The 15983-nt window shown below is 43.4% G+C and overlaps 1 protein-coding gene and 1 long non-coding RNA gene across 2 annotated transcripts in view; one reads left to right on the forward strand and one right to left on the reverse strand.

Annotated features, from left to right (window-relative positions):
* The window catches only part of LOC111949261 (myelin-oligodendrocyte glycoprotein-like), a 150101-nt gene that overhangs the window by 7525 nt on the left and 126593 nt on the right, over positions 1-15983 (forward strand). The gene's annotated exons all lie outside the window — the stretch shown is intronic.
* Positions 9982-10752, reverse strand: LOC110017038 (uncharacterized). The gene is made up of 2 exons (XR_002292337.2): positions 10640-10752; positions 9982-10266 (listed from the first exon to the last, which is right to left on the reverse strand). It is a non-coding gene; the product is annotated as an uncharacterized LOC110017038 (long non-coding RNA).

A 15983-nucleotide genomic window follows, 5' to 3' on the forward strand; every position in this document is an offset into this window, starting at 1 on the left:
TGGCTGCATCTTAACCCAGTTTCAACATGACCTGACCTGACCCTGACTCTGCACCAAGCACTCAAAGGGATGATCTGATTCCATTGCAACCACACACATATTTTCAAGAGACCTCCAGATCCCACCTGCACTAAAATCTATCCACGACTGTACCCACAGACCATTGATAACCCCCCCCCCCCCCCACTCTTTTAACCTAGCCTTGACCTAAACCCTAAACTTCACACTTACAGCCGGCTTAGGTGGGGTTCTGTCCACTATTCTTGTCTACTTCTCTCCTCTATTCTTGATCATTTATTCATCATTTAGTTATCCATCTCGGTTTGGTGCAGTGCGATTCATGCATTGTCCCCCTTTCCCACTCCCCTCCGGGGGAGAGGGAGTGATTCCAGATTCCAGTTGGCTCGTCTCTACTGCTGCTCCTGTACTTGGCTGTGGACCTCGTCTCCGGCTCCTCTGGCGCCCCCAACCGTCCCCCAACTCCATCTGGATGAAGCTCATCTGCTGGACATTAAACATGTAGTTGTAGATTTAGATAAGTTAATTCTTCTTTATCCCTTGTGCTACCTTATGGGGTCCAGATGACCCCACACTTCCATTGACGTGTTCTCCCTACCATGACAAAGGTGGATAAAGGTGGAAAGATTTCATGTAATCCATGGACACCAGTGAAGATCACAAATCATTGAAGAAAAAAGTTTCAGAGCTCTGTCTAGTGGGTCTAGATGACCCAACTCCCAATGGTAAAGTGCCTAGGATAGCACAAGGGTTAAGAGTTTTGGTCCATCGCCTGTCCGTCCTGGGGGAGGATCCCTCCTTCATGTGGACACCCCTGAGGTTTCTTCTTTTTTTTCCGGAATCCGGTTTTTTAGGAGTTTTTCCTTACCGAGAAGGAGGGTCTAAGGGCAGGGATGTCCAGTTAGTTTAGTCTGTTTAGTTTAGATTATCAAACTGCTATTGAATTCTATGACTACATGTTCTTTATGATTCATGTATATTACACAATTACCAGTACGAAGCCCATTGAGACGACTATTGTTGTAAATATTGGGCTATATAAATGAAATGAAATTGAATTGAATTGAATACCATAAATATCAGCATTCAGTTAGAAAGCACTTTGCTGTTTAGGAATCAGGTCACATGTGGACCTGCTTTAGTGGGTGGAGTCATGAAAGTTGGAACTGTCTCATCTATAATAAATGTTATCTATTATTAAATGAATTATTGTATTAAATTCTCTTGTTTTTGAATGTGGCTGTTCTCTGCTGTCCTGTTTGTTCATGTTTTTTTTTGTCATTGTCATCTGCTCCACGATCAATAATGAGAACCCAGGAAGAACCACAAGACAAGCAGAAAATCTTACCAAAAACCCAACATGAGTTCAAAGGTCAATGCACAAAACCCAAACAATCACGTGTTCATGTAGCATTTTTCTGATTATGGAGGACTAATATAAAAATGAAGCTTCAAATTTAATTTCTGAGTTTTTCTTTATTCAAATCTTTGTAAAACAGGAGCAGAAGTAAAAATGTTGTTTAAAACATTTCGTATTGGTGACGTAGAAATGTACTGGGTGGGGTCACATGGTTCCTGCTCGGCTTCATTCTGATCATCCACAGTCAGACCAATAGATCCATGAACGTCTCTGTTTTCCTGGTCTGAGCTGGAATCTGGATCTAACCTCTACGGATGGATTGCTACGATATTGCTTCTGTTTAAGTGGCAGTGCTAATGTTAAGTTGGGGTGTTAGGGTCTCTTAGCCAGTGGGAGAGAGTGTAAACAGAGAGCTCTCAGAAACAGGGGAGGAGGGGTGGGGTCCCTCCAAGGTGAATTTCTGATGAACTCCTGCCGCTCTGCAGAAACTATGTCCTAGAAATCAACACAGATTTTTGGATTTTGGCTAAAATCTGCATCATCATAATTAAAAGATGCCTGGAAACTCTTTGAAAGCAGATCAAAGGATGTGGGTGGGGCTTTAAATTACATAGTTTATAGCCTCAAACATTATACTTTATTTGTGCTTGGACTTCACCCTTTAACACTGGAGATGTTGCTGGTAACTCTTAAATGACATTCTCTTTGACATACTGTAAATGTACGATTATTTGTGCGATTAACATAAATCAGCTGATTCTGACGCAGAGAAAATCGTCTTTATAGATGAGTTTTTACACCGATATGCAACACACAAACATTTCACTACTGTAAAGTGTTGCATATCAGTGCATAGCTGCTCTTTTCTGCTTCAGAATCCACTGTAACCACCTTATTCACATAAACCAGGGGTCTGCCAGCTGAGGCTCAGGGCCACATGTGGCTCTTTGACCCTTCCTTTTGGCTCTGGTTGAAGAAAAAAACACATTTTCATTTTTATTTTAACCAAACAGTCAGATCATTGAAACTTTATTCAACTCACTCACAAAACAGTTGATGCACAGTATGTATCACTCCGCCAGGCTCCTGACTGCATTACCCATAATGCTCCAACAATCCAACAAGCATTCCAGCTTTGTAGATGACCAAAATCAAACGTTTTGACAGATTTATGAACGCCAGGTACCCCAGAAAATTATTTTGAGGTCAGTAATCACAACCACGATTCATACCTAAGGCGGATCAGATTCTAAGGTGAACTTTCAATGTGCCACATTCTCCAAAAAAATAAGGCAAGGGTCACATAATTAGCTCTGATTCAGTTTAGTTTGTTAGATTCATGAATTTCTCGTAGAGATAGACCGTCAACAATGTACGACGGAGTATTAGGGCCACCAAAAAAAAAAAATTAGAGCCACCAAAAAAAAAAAAAAAGTAAAATTACGAGATTTTATCTCGTAAATTTAGGAGATAAAAACTCGTAAATTTACGACTTTTTATCTCGTAAATTTATGAGATTTTAAGTCGTAAATTTATGAGATAAAAAGTCGTAGATTAAGGAAAAAACACCGAAGTTGTCCGTTTATTGGAGCCTAGCTTGAAGATGAAGTATGTGGAGCCTTTTGTGAAGCTTCATTTCCGGATTATTAAAGGTTTAAAACAAAGAGATTCTGAGTCTTTTGGCGACTCAAAATCAGATTATTTTCCGTGTAGTAGTCTTTCCGGGGTTCAGTGTCAGTAAAGCGGAGTTTAATATGTAAAATAAGGAGCTCAGAGACACGTTTGGGTGTAGACAATCGCTGCAGCCTTTATTCTCCTTTTCATTCACATATCCTGAAGTTCATTTGTCTCATTACGTCATGAACCTGTCATCCCAACACCAATGCGGAAGTAAACAGTCTTACAAACGCCCCCTCCTGCAGATGAAATGTCCCGTTTCAGCATAAAACAATAAAGAGGAATGAAAATAGTGTTTTATATTAGCTTTGGAACGTTGAAAATGCCAAAAAAAGTGCTCCTCCTTTTGTGTGACGGAAGCGTCACACAGACGTAGAGTCTTGTCTTTGGTGGAGGAAGAAAGGATTCAAGCGAACAGCTGCAGGGACACCGACGACGGCTTCACCTAAATTTACGAGTTTTTATCTCCTAAATTTACGAGATAAAATCTCGTAATTTTACTTTTTTTTTTGGTGGCTCTAAATTTTTTTTTTTTTTTTTTTGGTGGCCCTAATACTCCGTCGTAACAATGAAATAAGCAGTATCATTTTTTTTTCTTATTATATTTTTTTCTCACTCTATCCACCAAAACAGTTGCTGTATTGAGATGATAGTGTGGTACAATGTCAGGGTCCGCTCGGCAGAGATTGAGCCACAGGACAAAAAGATCTTCAAATCGGGGTTTTTTATTTTACCCAACACAGAACGACAGGGGCTCAAATTAAAATGGGGTCAACTTAACAAAAATGTAACTGAGAGAATCAATAACAAAAGCTCAAACCAACTGAACTCAAACTGACCCTCCAACAGGAAACATTAGGGAGATTTGATCCTGGCTGTGGTGTGTGTTATAAACCCCCCGGCTACAGGGCAGCCAGTGGCCCTTGACATGAACAGCCACTGTCTAAAGACATTTACACTTCGTCCAATCAGAGCTGCTGCTGGCCAGCGATTCCGGTTTTAGTAATGGTGTTACTGTCTGTAACTGGACTGCTACCAAGCAACCTCAAGATGTGCCCAGGAGGCCACTGACCAATGCCAACTTTGAAAGAAATTGGGTGCAAATTTTAACTCTTTTAAATTCACATTCAAATTAAGTATTTTTATATAGCACCTTTCATGTAAAAAAATAAATAAAAACAGCTCAAGGTGCTGTGCATAAAACAAACAAAAATGCAGAAAACACCAATCCCTATTCAATAAAATAATTAAATCAGCCCCGCACAATAAAATACACAAAAAAAGACAAGTGAAAGAGAAATGAATAAAGAAAGAAGCTAAAGAAGATAGAATCCAGAAGTTGCTGTCCACCCTGTCCTCCTATTGGCCGGTGTGTCAGTACCGACACAAACACCCGTAAACACTCATGAACTAACTTGGCTAGAAGACTTTAAAGATATAATATGAAAACTAATTAAAAGATGAATAAAACAGGTGTGTCTTTAATTTCTTTTTAAAAAACCTCTACAGTGGATGAGGCCCTCACATCCTCAGGTAGGCTGTTCCACAGACGAGGTCCATAATTTCTAAACGAGGCCTCGCCTTGGTCATTTGTCCTGACCATGGGGGCCTTCAGCAGGCCTGCACCTGAGGACCTAAGGGCTCTGGGAGGTTCATAAGTTAAAAGCAAGTCTGATATAAAAGAAGGACTAAGACCATGGACACTCTAAAAACTATTAAAATAATCTTAAAATCAATCCTGAAGCAAACAGGGAGTCAGTGCAGAGATTTTAATATTGGTGTAATGTGCTCCCTCTTCCTGGTTCTCATTAAAAGACGTGCAGCAGAGTTCTGGACTAGCTGCAGGTGATTGAGAGTGGTTTTCTTTACCCCAGAAAGGAGAGCTTTACAATAATCTCATCTTGATGTAATAAAAGCATGAATTAGGGTTTCACTTAGGCGATCTTTCTCAGATGGTAAAATGCAGTTTTAGTTACTTGATTCACATCAAGTAACTAAAACTGCATCTAGAATCACACAAAGGTTCCTCACTATATCACATGTGGTCATACAGTTGGTTGACAGATAAGATTGGACCCTATCTTTCTCAGCTTTTGAAGCGATAACCAAGACGTCAGTTTTGTCCTGGTTGAGCTGCAAATAGTTCTCTCCCATCCACATTTTAATATCTAAAATACAATTTAAAAGGCTATCCATGGGTCCAATATCATCAGGAGATACAGCTACATACAGTTGAGTGTCATCAGCATAGCTATGAAGGTTTTTTGTTTTTTTAACTTGTCCTGTCCAACAGCTGGGCAGACAGATGACAACTGAGGGCCTCTTGAGTTGGAGATATTTTACTTTAACAACAGGGGCTAATAATATGTATGTCTGTATAAACCTGGTATGTCTGAATAAACCCCTTTTGTAATTGAGGCCAAACTTTATTCATTTCAATCATATTTGAAAATCTTTGGTGTTGGACCGGACGGAAAAGGAAAGGAGGGAAGAAAAGAGAGGGATGTTAGAGTGAGGGGGGGTTGGAGGGTGATAATAGGAGGGGGGGGGGGTAAAACCATGAATCAGCATAAAGCAACAAGTTTCTGGATGTTTATCATTACAGTGAGGTTCTGATGTAATACAAATCTAGAAGGGGTGGGGCCTGTCAACATGTGCACAAAACAGATAGTGTTCACACATGCATTCTTATGCCTTTAAACCAACTATTGTGAAATATTTCAGTCAATCACGCAAACTACCAGTGCAAAGGTGAGTGTTTATGTTCTTCTAAAATAGATGGTGAAAAGTGAAAAGTAGGAGGGAGAGTGCCCAGCCATTCCCACACCAAGACCCCCGCCGCAGCAGCAGCCGGAACCCCCCAATGCCACACGGCAGCAGGCAGGGAACAACCGCCCCCCGGGCGACCCAGCCCGCCACCCAGGCCAGGGCCAGCAGGACCGCCGCGAGGCCCCCAGAGCCAGAGAGCATGGGGGCATGGCGGGAAAGAGAGTGCCGCCCCGCCGCGCCGAAAGGGCCCAACGCAGAGCCCCACCCGAGAAGGGTGCCCACAGCCCCAGACGAGCACCTCGTCATCACCCAGGAGTTCTGGGCATCCCCCTGCCCCAACCCCAGGCACAAGCCAGGACCCCCCAAGGGAGACCCGCTCCGCACTCCAGGCAGCCACCCATCAGGCCCACGGTTGGTCCAGGGAGGAGCAAGGCAGGGGCCAGCCATCCCCACCCAGGAGGGAGGCACCTCGGGGAAAAGGGGGGCCCACGAGGGGTGTTGTAAACATGGCCCGACCAGGCTCGGCCACAGTTGGAAATTGGACAGGGCACAGCGCCCAGGGGCAAGGACCAGGACCCACCCCACAGGGACACGAACACCCCCGGCTCAGGTGTAATGTGAACCCCCTACCTGCACAGAGAGAGCACCGCCGGGCCCAGGAAACCGGAACCCAGGGGACACAGCCGCCATTGCCAAAGGTCCAGTACCCCTCACCAGGGATGGGGTAGGGGACAGATGGACCTAGGTCCCACCTTCCTTGCAAAATGTGTGTGCGTGTGTGTGTAAATGTGTGTGTGTTTATGTTTGAATGTTTATATTGAGGAGTAAAAGGTGTGTGTACTAAGGGGTTGCAGTTAAAATTGGCGGGTAGGGCACTGAGGGGACATCTCCCGATTACTCACAATAATGTCCCCTCACCCTCCCCACCAAGGGGTCCTAAATGTCTAAGGTGCAGTTAAAATTGGTGGGTAGGGTGCTAGGAGGACATCTGCTGCTTGCTGGCAGTGATGTCCAAGCACCCCCCCTACCAAGGGCCCTACATGTCTAAGGTGCAAATAAAACCGAAAGGGGGGGGGGCATTCCATAAGGCAACCATGGGAGGGGACCACTGCCAAGTAGCTCCCCTCCCAAGGCGCATCGTAGGCTAAACCCCCCACCCCCTCACCCTAATATGAGGTTATATGAGGAAGGGGGTAAGTTGGGGACAGCTGGTAGACTGTCCCCCGGTGGTCAAATAGCTGTCCCCCAGCCCCCCCCAGCACAGGGCCCAGGTCCCCTCAGCCCCGGGCCCCATCCCCCGAGGCGCCGACGCCCCAGGCCCTTCATAGCATAGCTATGAATGTTAATGCCGTGTCTCCTGATGACATCACCAAGCGGAAGCATGTAAAGACCCAGGATAGAGCCCTGGGGCACCCTACATGTCAGTTTGTGCCTCCCAGATGAAAAGTCATTTAAATTAACAATAAAATTTCGATCTGTGAGGTAGGATTTAAACCAATTAAAAGCTGAACCAGTAATTCCAACATGTTGTGAACTCTGCTTAAAAGGATAGATAGATCAACTGTGTCAAAGGCTTTACTCAGGTCTAGTAAGACTAAAACAGATCATTTCTTCGTGTCAGCATTGGATCTGAGACCATTTAAGACCCTGACAAGTACCATCTCTGTTGATTGGTGAGGTCTGAAACCCTGCTGAAACTTTTCTAAAATGTTATATTCAATAATAAAATCATTCAGCTGAGTAAAAACAAGCTTTTCTAAAATTTTACTTAAAACCTGTGGCCCCAAACGGCATGCAAAAATGTAACTGTCGCCTCCCAATAACAAAACTTACATTTAAGGCGCCACACTGTAGCGTTTTGGGATATGTGACCATAGTCTAAGTCAGGGGTGGGCAATTCCAGGCCTCGAGGGCCGGTGTGTCTGCATGATTTCCAGATAGTCTTGCCCTACTCATGGCTGATCACCTGGTTCAGGTGTGTCCAGCCAATTAGAACATGCCAAAGCAGTGTATGCTGGAAAACATGCAGGAATGCATCTGCATACATCTGGCCTAAGTTGATACCAACGGATTGATGATTTTCACTTTTTGACAAGTTTGACTACAATACCAGTCAATAACTGTCTGATAAAAAAAAAAAAAAAAAAAAAAAAAAAATTTTCGTTGTTCCCATTTGGCTGTTCCTGAGTCATTAGGAAAACAGAGGTGGAGCCAAAAGATTTAGTAGAAAATTCCCGGTGAGCCGATTCAAAAGTCAGAAAGACAAAAGAACCGTCCAAAGGTTTGTTCATAACAGGTAAACTGAAGGTTTAAACTGGAGGGAAAAATAATCAGGAGGAATCAAAACAGACAAAAAAAGTAAAACATCTCTCTAGGAATAAGCGCCCCAATGACAAACACGGGTGGAGAACAGAAAACTGTTCAGCACCCAATAGTATCAACACTGTTTTTCCTTACCAAGAAGGAGGGTCTATGGGCAGGGAAGCCCAGTTTAGCTTAGTTTGTTTCATTTAGCTTAGCAATTACCTGTTGAAATTTATGACTTTATGTTTTTATACAATTACCCACATGAAGCCCATTGAAAAGACAATTGTTGTAATATTGGGCTCAATATAAAACTTGAACACGTCTTCAAGCTAGAATTCCTCCCAATGTTTCTTTTCAGGCTATTTGTTCCACTTTTCAACCAAAAAGCCTCACTAACACCCTTTTTTTCTTTATAGAGAATTAGGGTCTAAGGGCAGGGATGACCAGTTTAGTTTAATCTGTTTAGTTTAGCCATTACCTGTTGAATTCTATGACTTTCTGTTCTATATAATTCATGTTTATTACACAATTAGCAGTATGAAGCTCACTGAGACGACTGTTGTTGTAAATCTTTGACTATAGAAATAAATGGTAAATTGCGTGTACTTATATAGTGCTTTCTACCCTCTTACAAAGGCCCAAAGCGCTTTACAGTCACAGACCCATTCACACACACATTCACACACTGATGGCGGCTCCGCTGCCGAACTCACGGATTCACCACGATCTAAACCCGACAATCTCGCGTGGGGTTTAGTGTCTTGCCCAAGGATTCTTCGACATATGGGCGTGCAAGGTGGGAATCCTGCAATATTACGATTATGGGTCGACCGCCCTACCGCTGCACCATGGCCGCCCCAAAAAATAAAATTGAATTGAAATGAAAACTCTCCGGTTAAACTCTCACACTTTGTTAAGCTGGAACTCCTCCCATTGTTCCTTTTCTCACCATTTGTTCCACTTTCCAATCAATAAGCAGCACCGACACACAGTTGTGTGTCCATCGTTGTCCAACAAACTAGCAGCTTAAACCAATCAACCATTGCAAAGGTTGGGGTCTGCATAGGCTGACAATTCAGGTTGACAATTTAGGTAATCCCAGCTTTCAATGACTAAAACCTTGGTCACACCTGGACAGGAGCTGCAGGTTTTTGGGTTGTCCGGGTCTGTGCAGGGTCAGGGAGAGGAGTGGCTGCATCTTCAGGGGAGTACAGGTGTGTCGTACAGTTACCCTGAGGCTTGTACGACCACTTCAAGGGACCTCATGAAATGGAACGTACCATTGTTTTGGGTGTAGTAAGTGTATCGTGAAGTATTCGTAAGGTTAATGGAAGTTGAACGCACTTATGACGTACAGGGGATGATGTCGTACGGTGTCCTTACACACACTCTTAGTGAGGTGACAGTACTGACTCCTTACTGACTGCATGCAAATCCCACACGCACATGCACGTGATATGTAAGTGCTTGTAGGACGGTTACACAAATTGCCAAATTTGTGTCATTGTCCAATTTCCTCATTTCCAACAGTCAGGGTGCAGCAAGGAGCGCGCACGTATCACGTGAACGGCACTAACCTGCTTCCTGCGCAAGATTTGGGTGTCGAAAAATGCGTCCCACCTACGTCACCCTAACGTGTCCTATAAGTGTTCACTGTCCGAGTGGTGCTGATACTTTGTGTGTACCTGTTTGACCATTTTTTGCCCGCAGACAGTCCTACCCACCCTGAAGCGTGCATTCAGTCTATTAGTGTTGTACCTTCCCTCCTTTTGGTGATTGGGACCCCCGGGTTGTGCAGCTCCTGTTTCATTTATGCATAATTTGAGACAGAAGTCGTCCAACCGGACTTCATGAGGTTGATGGTCATTATTGATAAAGTGAGATTTTTGCTGCCATCCTTTTCTCTCTGCTGAACTCTTTTTCACAACGTTACAACGTCAAAGCTTTAACGGCTTCATCCAGGAGCTAAGTTCAACTTTTGTGGTTATTTAGGACACAAGTTTGGGAGGATGTAGAGACATTGATCCACCAAAGATGGTTTTCACTCTGTAGGAGCTGGGCTACTCTGTGGTGTAGTGGTTAGCACCCTTTCCTCACAGTTTGGTTCCAATCACAGCTGGTTCCTTCTCCTCCTCCTGCAGAGAGGGAGCATTCACTTTAGGACAAAAACTCATGGTCATCATTTCATCTGCATGCTGTCATTCTGTTACAGCAGCTTTCACAAAAACAGCATCAAGACATTCTGATTAACTTTGTTTTTTTCTGGTTTTCTTCAGCTTTTTCTAGATGTTAGTTTTAATAAACAAACTAAAGTGATAAACTCTGACAGTAAAGCAGAATCAAAGTTTTCAGTCAGTCTCTTTCTACAGAACCTTGATCTCAGTACAGTTTAGTTTAGAAGATAAATTTAGTCTAAAAATCCTCACTTGATTAAAAATTAGTCAGAAAGAAAATTACGTTTTCATTTTATCTGAACAAATGGATGAACGACATAAACGTGGTTCTCACCTCAGAGCGATGGAAGCAGAATCTGTTTCTGAACAAAGAGATTATAAATGAACAGATCTGTTCAGTAAAAACATAAAAAGGTCATTTATTTATGACTGACCTATAATATATAAATGCCAGGATCCCCCCCAACAACAGCAAGAACACCAAGAACTATGGCAGGGATTTCACCAAAGCTCAGAGCAGATCCTACAGGACAGAGATGATGAAAAAGAAATATGAAGAAGTGAAGAAAAGAAAGTAAAAAAATTATGAATTACAATGAAAAGTCATATATTATATTTTTATGTAAAATCTTTAAAGTTTACCACACACAAAATGAACAAAAACATTTCCAAAGTATCATTTTAATGATAACAAGCTGTTTTTTTTGTTGATAAAAAAAAAGGAAAAAAATTTGATGTTCAGAAAGTATCAAACTAAAAACATTTTGAAAAATTTGTTAAAAATTCAACAATTTTGTAAATTGAAATGTAATTTCAATTTCAATTTATTTGTTTAGAGGATAAGCCCCTTGAGATGTGTCATCTCGTTTTCAACTAAATACCATTGAAATGCTTCCATTAGGATTGAATGTCAAAGTATCAATAAAAACGGGTCAGCCTGCTGCTCTGGAGGATTCAGATGTTTGAGGAATCAGAACTTTTATAAAACGTTAGAATCTAGAATCACAGCAGCTTCTACTTTAGTCAATCCTCCTTCAGAGTTTCTGCAGAACTGAAGGTCAAAAGGTCGTCTGGTTTTAAGCAGGGTCACTCAAGACCCGACACTGGAAACATCAGAGGAAATGAGAAAAGATGGTGTGAAAAAGCCTCAGATTTTACAGGCCTCAGTGTCAAAGGAGAAACAGGAAGTGTCACTAAAAGGTGTTTTCCTCACCTGCTTGGCTGCGTGTCTTATTGTCCGTCTGTGGAACTGATCAGAAGTCGTGTTAGATCATATTTAGGTGGTTACACGTTTGAAAAAACAATTATTTGTCAATTCTGGTCTAAAACAGCAGCTTACCCACTATCAGGGTGACATCAGAACACATGAACGGCGTCTGCGTACGAAGACAGAGGGTGTAGTTCCCTTCATCCTCCTTGGTGAAGTTGGTCAGTGTGAGGGAAACGTTCCCATCCTTCAGGTTCTGGTGGTTGAGGAAGGTCCTGTTCAAGAACCTCTCGTGTTGATCGTCATAGTTGTCCCTCCCACATCGATACACGTGAACATAATTTGTTCCATTTGTCCAATCCAAGGTCTCACACGTCAAGTCAAATGTTGGTTCTACTCGACATGAAAGAACCACGTCCTGACCCGGAAATGATTGGACCGTCGATGGAGAGCAGACCATTTCAGAAGAACCTGAAGAAAAAAAACAGTTTGAGTTTAGTGGAACGTTTTTATAATGTTTGAGGAAAAAGAGCACAGATGTTCCGCGTCTGCGCTCACCGAAACATTTTTACGTTTTTGTTGATCAGTTTTCGTTTGTGAGTCGGTGTCAGGGTCCGCTCGGCAGAGATTGAGCCACAGGACAAAAAGATCTTCAAATCAGGGGTTTTTATTTTACCCAACACAACACGACAGGGGCTCAAATTAAAATGGGGTCAACTTAACAAAAATGTAACTGAGCGAATCAATAACAAAAGCTCAAACCAACTGAACTCAAACTGACCCCCTTACGGGAAACATTAGGGAGATTTTATACTGGCTGATCAGACCAATGACACAATAGGGAGGGGAGCACAAATACAAAACATTCAAAACCTAAATATTAATTAAAGTAGTAAATTACTAGTAATTTAACGCTTCAACAGAAACTGAACTTGTACCTCAAAGCAAGCTTAACATATTCCAAAAAATACAAACAATAGTCCAACATAAGAATACACTTCGTCTTTCCCCTCCATCTTCTCCAAATGGAAGTTGTCCATGCTCCTCCCTTTCCAAGTCATCAGGAACTTCTTCAGCTCCTCCCACTGCCACATCATCAGGAAGTTTCCTGCTCCAGCCTCTGCCCCAGCATCAGGCCTCAAACAGAACTCAGAGAATAGAATTACTCAAAACATTACAAAATTAACTAAATGTGTGCACAAGTCATTAAGTTAATTTTGTTATGAAATGTGTGAAATAAAATGAAATGGTTTATTCAAGAGAAAAATATAACAAATGAACTTAACTTAGCTGTGGGGCAGTGGGTTCTGCCCTCACACACCCTCCCCCTCAAGACTCTCGCTGGGACAGCGAGAGAGGAAGTCCGCAGTGGAATTGTTCCTTCCTGGGATGTGGTGGATGGTGAAGTAGTATGGTTGGATGGCTAGGTACCATCTGGTAATTCTCCCATTTGTGTCCTTCATCCTTGCCAGCCACTGTAGGGCCTTGTGGTCGGTTTCCAGTGTTAACTCCCGTCCAAGAAGGTAGTACTTGAAGGAGTCTAGGGCCCACTTTATTCCCAGCGCTTCTTTCTCCACGGTTGAATAATGAACCTCTCGTGGAAACAGTTTCCGACTGATGAAGGCCACAGGATGTCTGTCGTCTGGAGGGCCTTGTAGAAGCACTGCCCCCAAACCTCTATCAGAAGCATCTGTCTGTAGAATAAATGGCTTTTGAAAGTTTGGACTGTACAGGACAGGGTTCTTACTTAATGCCCGCTTGATGTCCTCAAAAGCTGCTTCTGCCTCTTTGGTCCATTGGAGGTTATTAGGACTCCTGGCTCCAGTTAGGTCCGTGAGTAATGCTGCCCTGGCCGAAAAATGAGGGATGAACCGGTGATAAAACCCAGCCATGCCCAAAAAAGATCTCAATTGCTTCTTAGTGACAGGCAATGGACAGGACTGAATAGCTGAAACTTTGTCAGTTTGCGGTTTTATCATTCCATTGCCGATGATGTAGCCCAGATAGTCGGTTTCGGGTTTAGCAAAGACACATTTGGAAGGATTGACAGTTAGTCCCGCCCCCTGGAGACAATCCAGCACCCTCTCCAAATGTCCAAGGTGCTCATCCCAGGTATTACTGAAAATAACAATATCATCCAAATAGGCTGCAGCAAACTCTGAAACTCCACATAGTACCTGATTCATGAGGCGCTGAAAGGTGGCTGGAGCTCCATGAAGTCCAAAGGGTAGAACAGTAAATTGAAACAACCCCCATGGGGTTCGGAAGGCAGTCAGCTCTCTGGAGTGACGAGTCAGTGGGACCTGCCAATAGCCCTTGCATAAATCTATGGTGGTCAGGTATTTGGCACATCCCAGTCGCTCTATCAGATCATCAATACGAGGAGTTGGATAAGAGTCAAACTTGGAGACTGAATTCAGGTACCTAAAGTCTATGCAGAACCTAATGCTCCCATCTTTCTTCGGGACCAATACTACAGGGCTGCACCACTCACTCTTAGATGGCTCAATCACACCCAGAGAGAGCATCAGATCCACCTCCTCCTTCAGGTTGGTCAAAAGGCGTTCAGGCAACCTGTAGCTCCTGCGTTTCACGACAGCTCCGTCTTTTAAGATGATGTCATGCTGAATGATGTCAGTTCGCCCAGGGTTCTCCTGGAATACTGGTGTACTGCACAAGGCTCTCACCTGAAGTTGCTGCTCTTTAGAGAGATGATCCAGATCCTGATTTGGTGAGAGAGTTGAGGAAAGATACTGCTCATCCACCTCATCCTCTTCCGGGATCCTTCTGATAAGCAGAACTTGTTGTTCCTTTTCAGCCCTTTCCACCCACTCTTTCAGGAGATTAACATGAAGTAGCCGGGTGGAGCGTGATTGTCCAGGTGTTGAGACACGATAGGTGGTCTGCCCAATTCTCTGCAAAACCTCAAAGGGGCCTTGCCATTTTGTGAGCAACTTGCTATCGCTGCTGGGAAGAAGAACAAGCACCTTCTGGCCAGGACTGAATGACCGCTGACGAGCTGATCGATCATACCAGACCTTCTGCTGTTTTTGAGCCTCTGCCATGTGAGCTTGGGCCAGCTCACTCATTTTTTCCAGCCGTTCCCGCATCTGAACAACAAAAGAAACAACATTAACAGTCTCTGAATGAGGCCGATCCCCTTCCCACATGTCTTTGAGCAGAGAGAGAGGGCCTCTCACTTCGTGTCCGTATAACAGTTCGAATGGAGAAAAACCAGTGGAGGCTTGTGGTACTTCTCTGTACGCAAATAACAGGTATGGCAACCACTTATCCCAATCTGTTCCAGACTCATTGACAAATTTCCTTAGCATTTGCTTGATGGTTTGATTGAAGCGCTCTGTAAGGCCATCTGTTTGAGGATGGTACGCAGTGGTTCTTAAGCTTTTGATGCCCAACAGTTGGTATACTTGTGACAGCAACGTAGACAAAAAATTGGTACCCCGGTCAGTTAAGATCTCCAGAGGCAACCCAACTCTGGAAAAAAATTGCACCAGGCAATAGGCAACTTCTCTAGCCTTTATGGTCTTTAAAGGGAACACCTCCGGGTATTTGGTGGCATAATCAGTTATCACCAACATGTACCTATTGCCCGATTTGCTTCTTTCTAATGGTCCAACAATGTCCATTCCTATCCTCTCAAACGGGGTGCTAATCACTGGTAATGGTTGTAGAGGAGCTCTGGAGGGGACTCTGGTAGAAGTTAGTTGGCACTGAGGGCAAGTTTTACAAAAAACTGCAACATCCTTACTCAAGCCAGGCCAGTAGAAATGTTTCCTAATGCGGTTCATGGTTCTGTGCTTCCCCAAGTGGCCAGCCCAGGGAACTGAATGTCCTAAAGTCAGCACAATTTCTCTGACAGCCTCAGGAACCACTAGTTTAAATGCTGACCCCTGCTGGCGATAGAGAATGCCTTTCCTCAGAACAAAGTTTTCTCCACCATGATTTTGCATAGTCTCCGTGTTTTTCTCCTCCGTCCTCTGGAAAAGATGTTTTAGGGTTGGGTCACTGCATTGCATTTCAACAATGTTGTCTGGGATTCTGAAATTTAACGGCAATTCTGGCTCAGGGTCATCAGAGAATTTAACAGCAGTGTGTTGGAACTTCTCCTTCCTCCTTTGCTTACGGGACTTACGAGACTTCCCGGGTGTAGCCTCCAAGTCTGCATCAAAGAAAGGTAGAGCACTAAGTGTTGGAAGTGGTTCCACATGCTTAGCTCTCGCCCTTGTCACTGCAGCATAACATGAATGGTCAGTGTCCAGCAAATCAAATAGTACAGGGAGGTCTAAACCCAACACAACAGGAAAAGGCAGTTTATCAACAACTCCAACATTTAATAGATACGTTTGATCTGCAATTTTGATGTAGACATCTGCTGTGGGATAGGATTTCTTATCTCCATGTACACAACAAACTGGGATTGTTTTTGTAGTGATCAGATGAGGTGAGATGA

Source organism: Oryzias latipes, chromosome 18 (assembly GCF_053564925.1).
Source record: "Oryzias latipes strain Hd-rR chromosome 18, Olatipes_Hd-rR_3.1".
Taxonomy (NCBI): Eukaryota; Metazoa; Chordata; class Actinopteri; order Beloniformes; family Adrianichthyidae; genus Oryzias; species Oryzias latipes.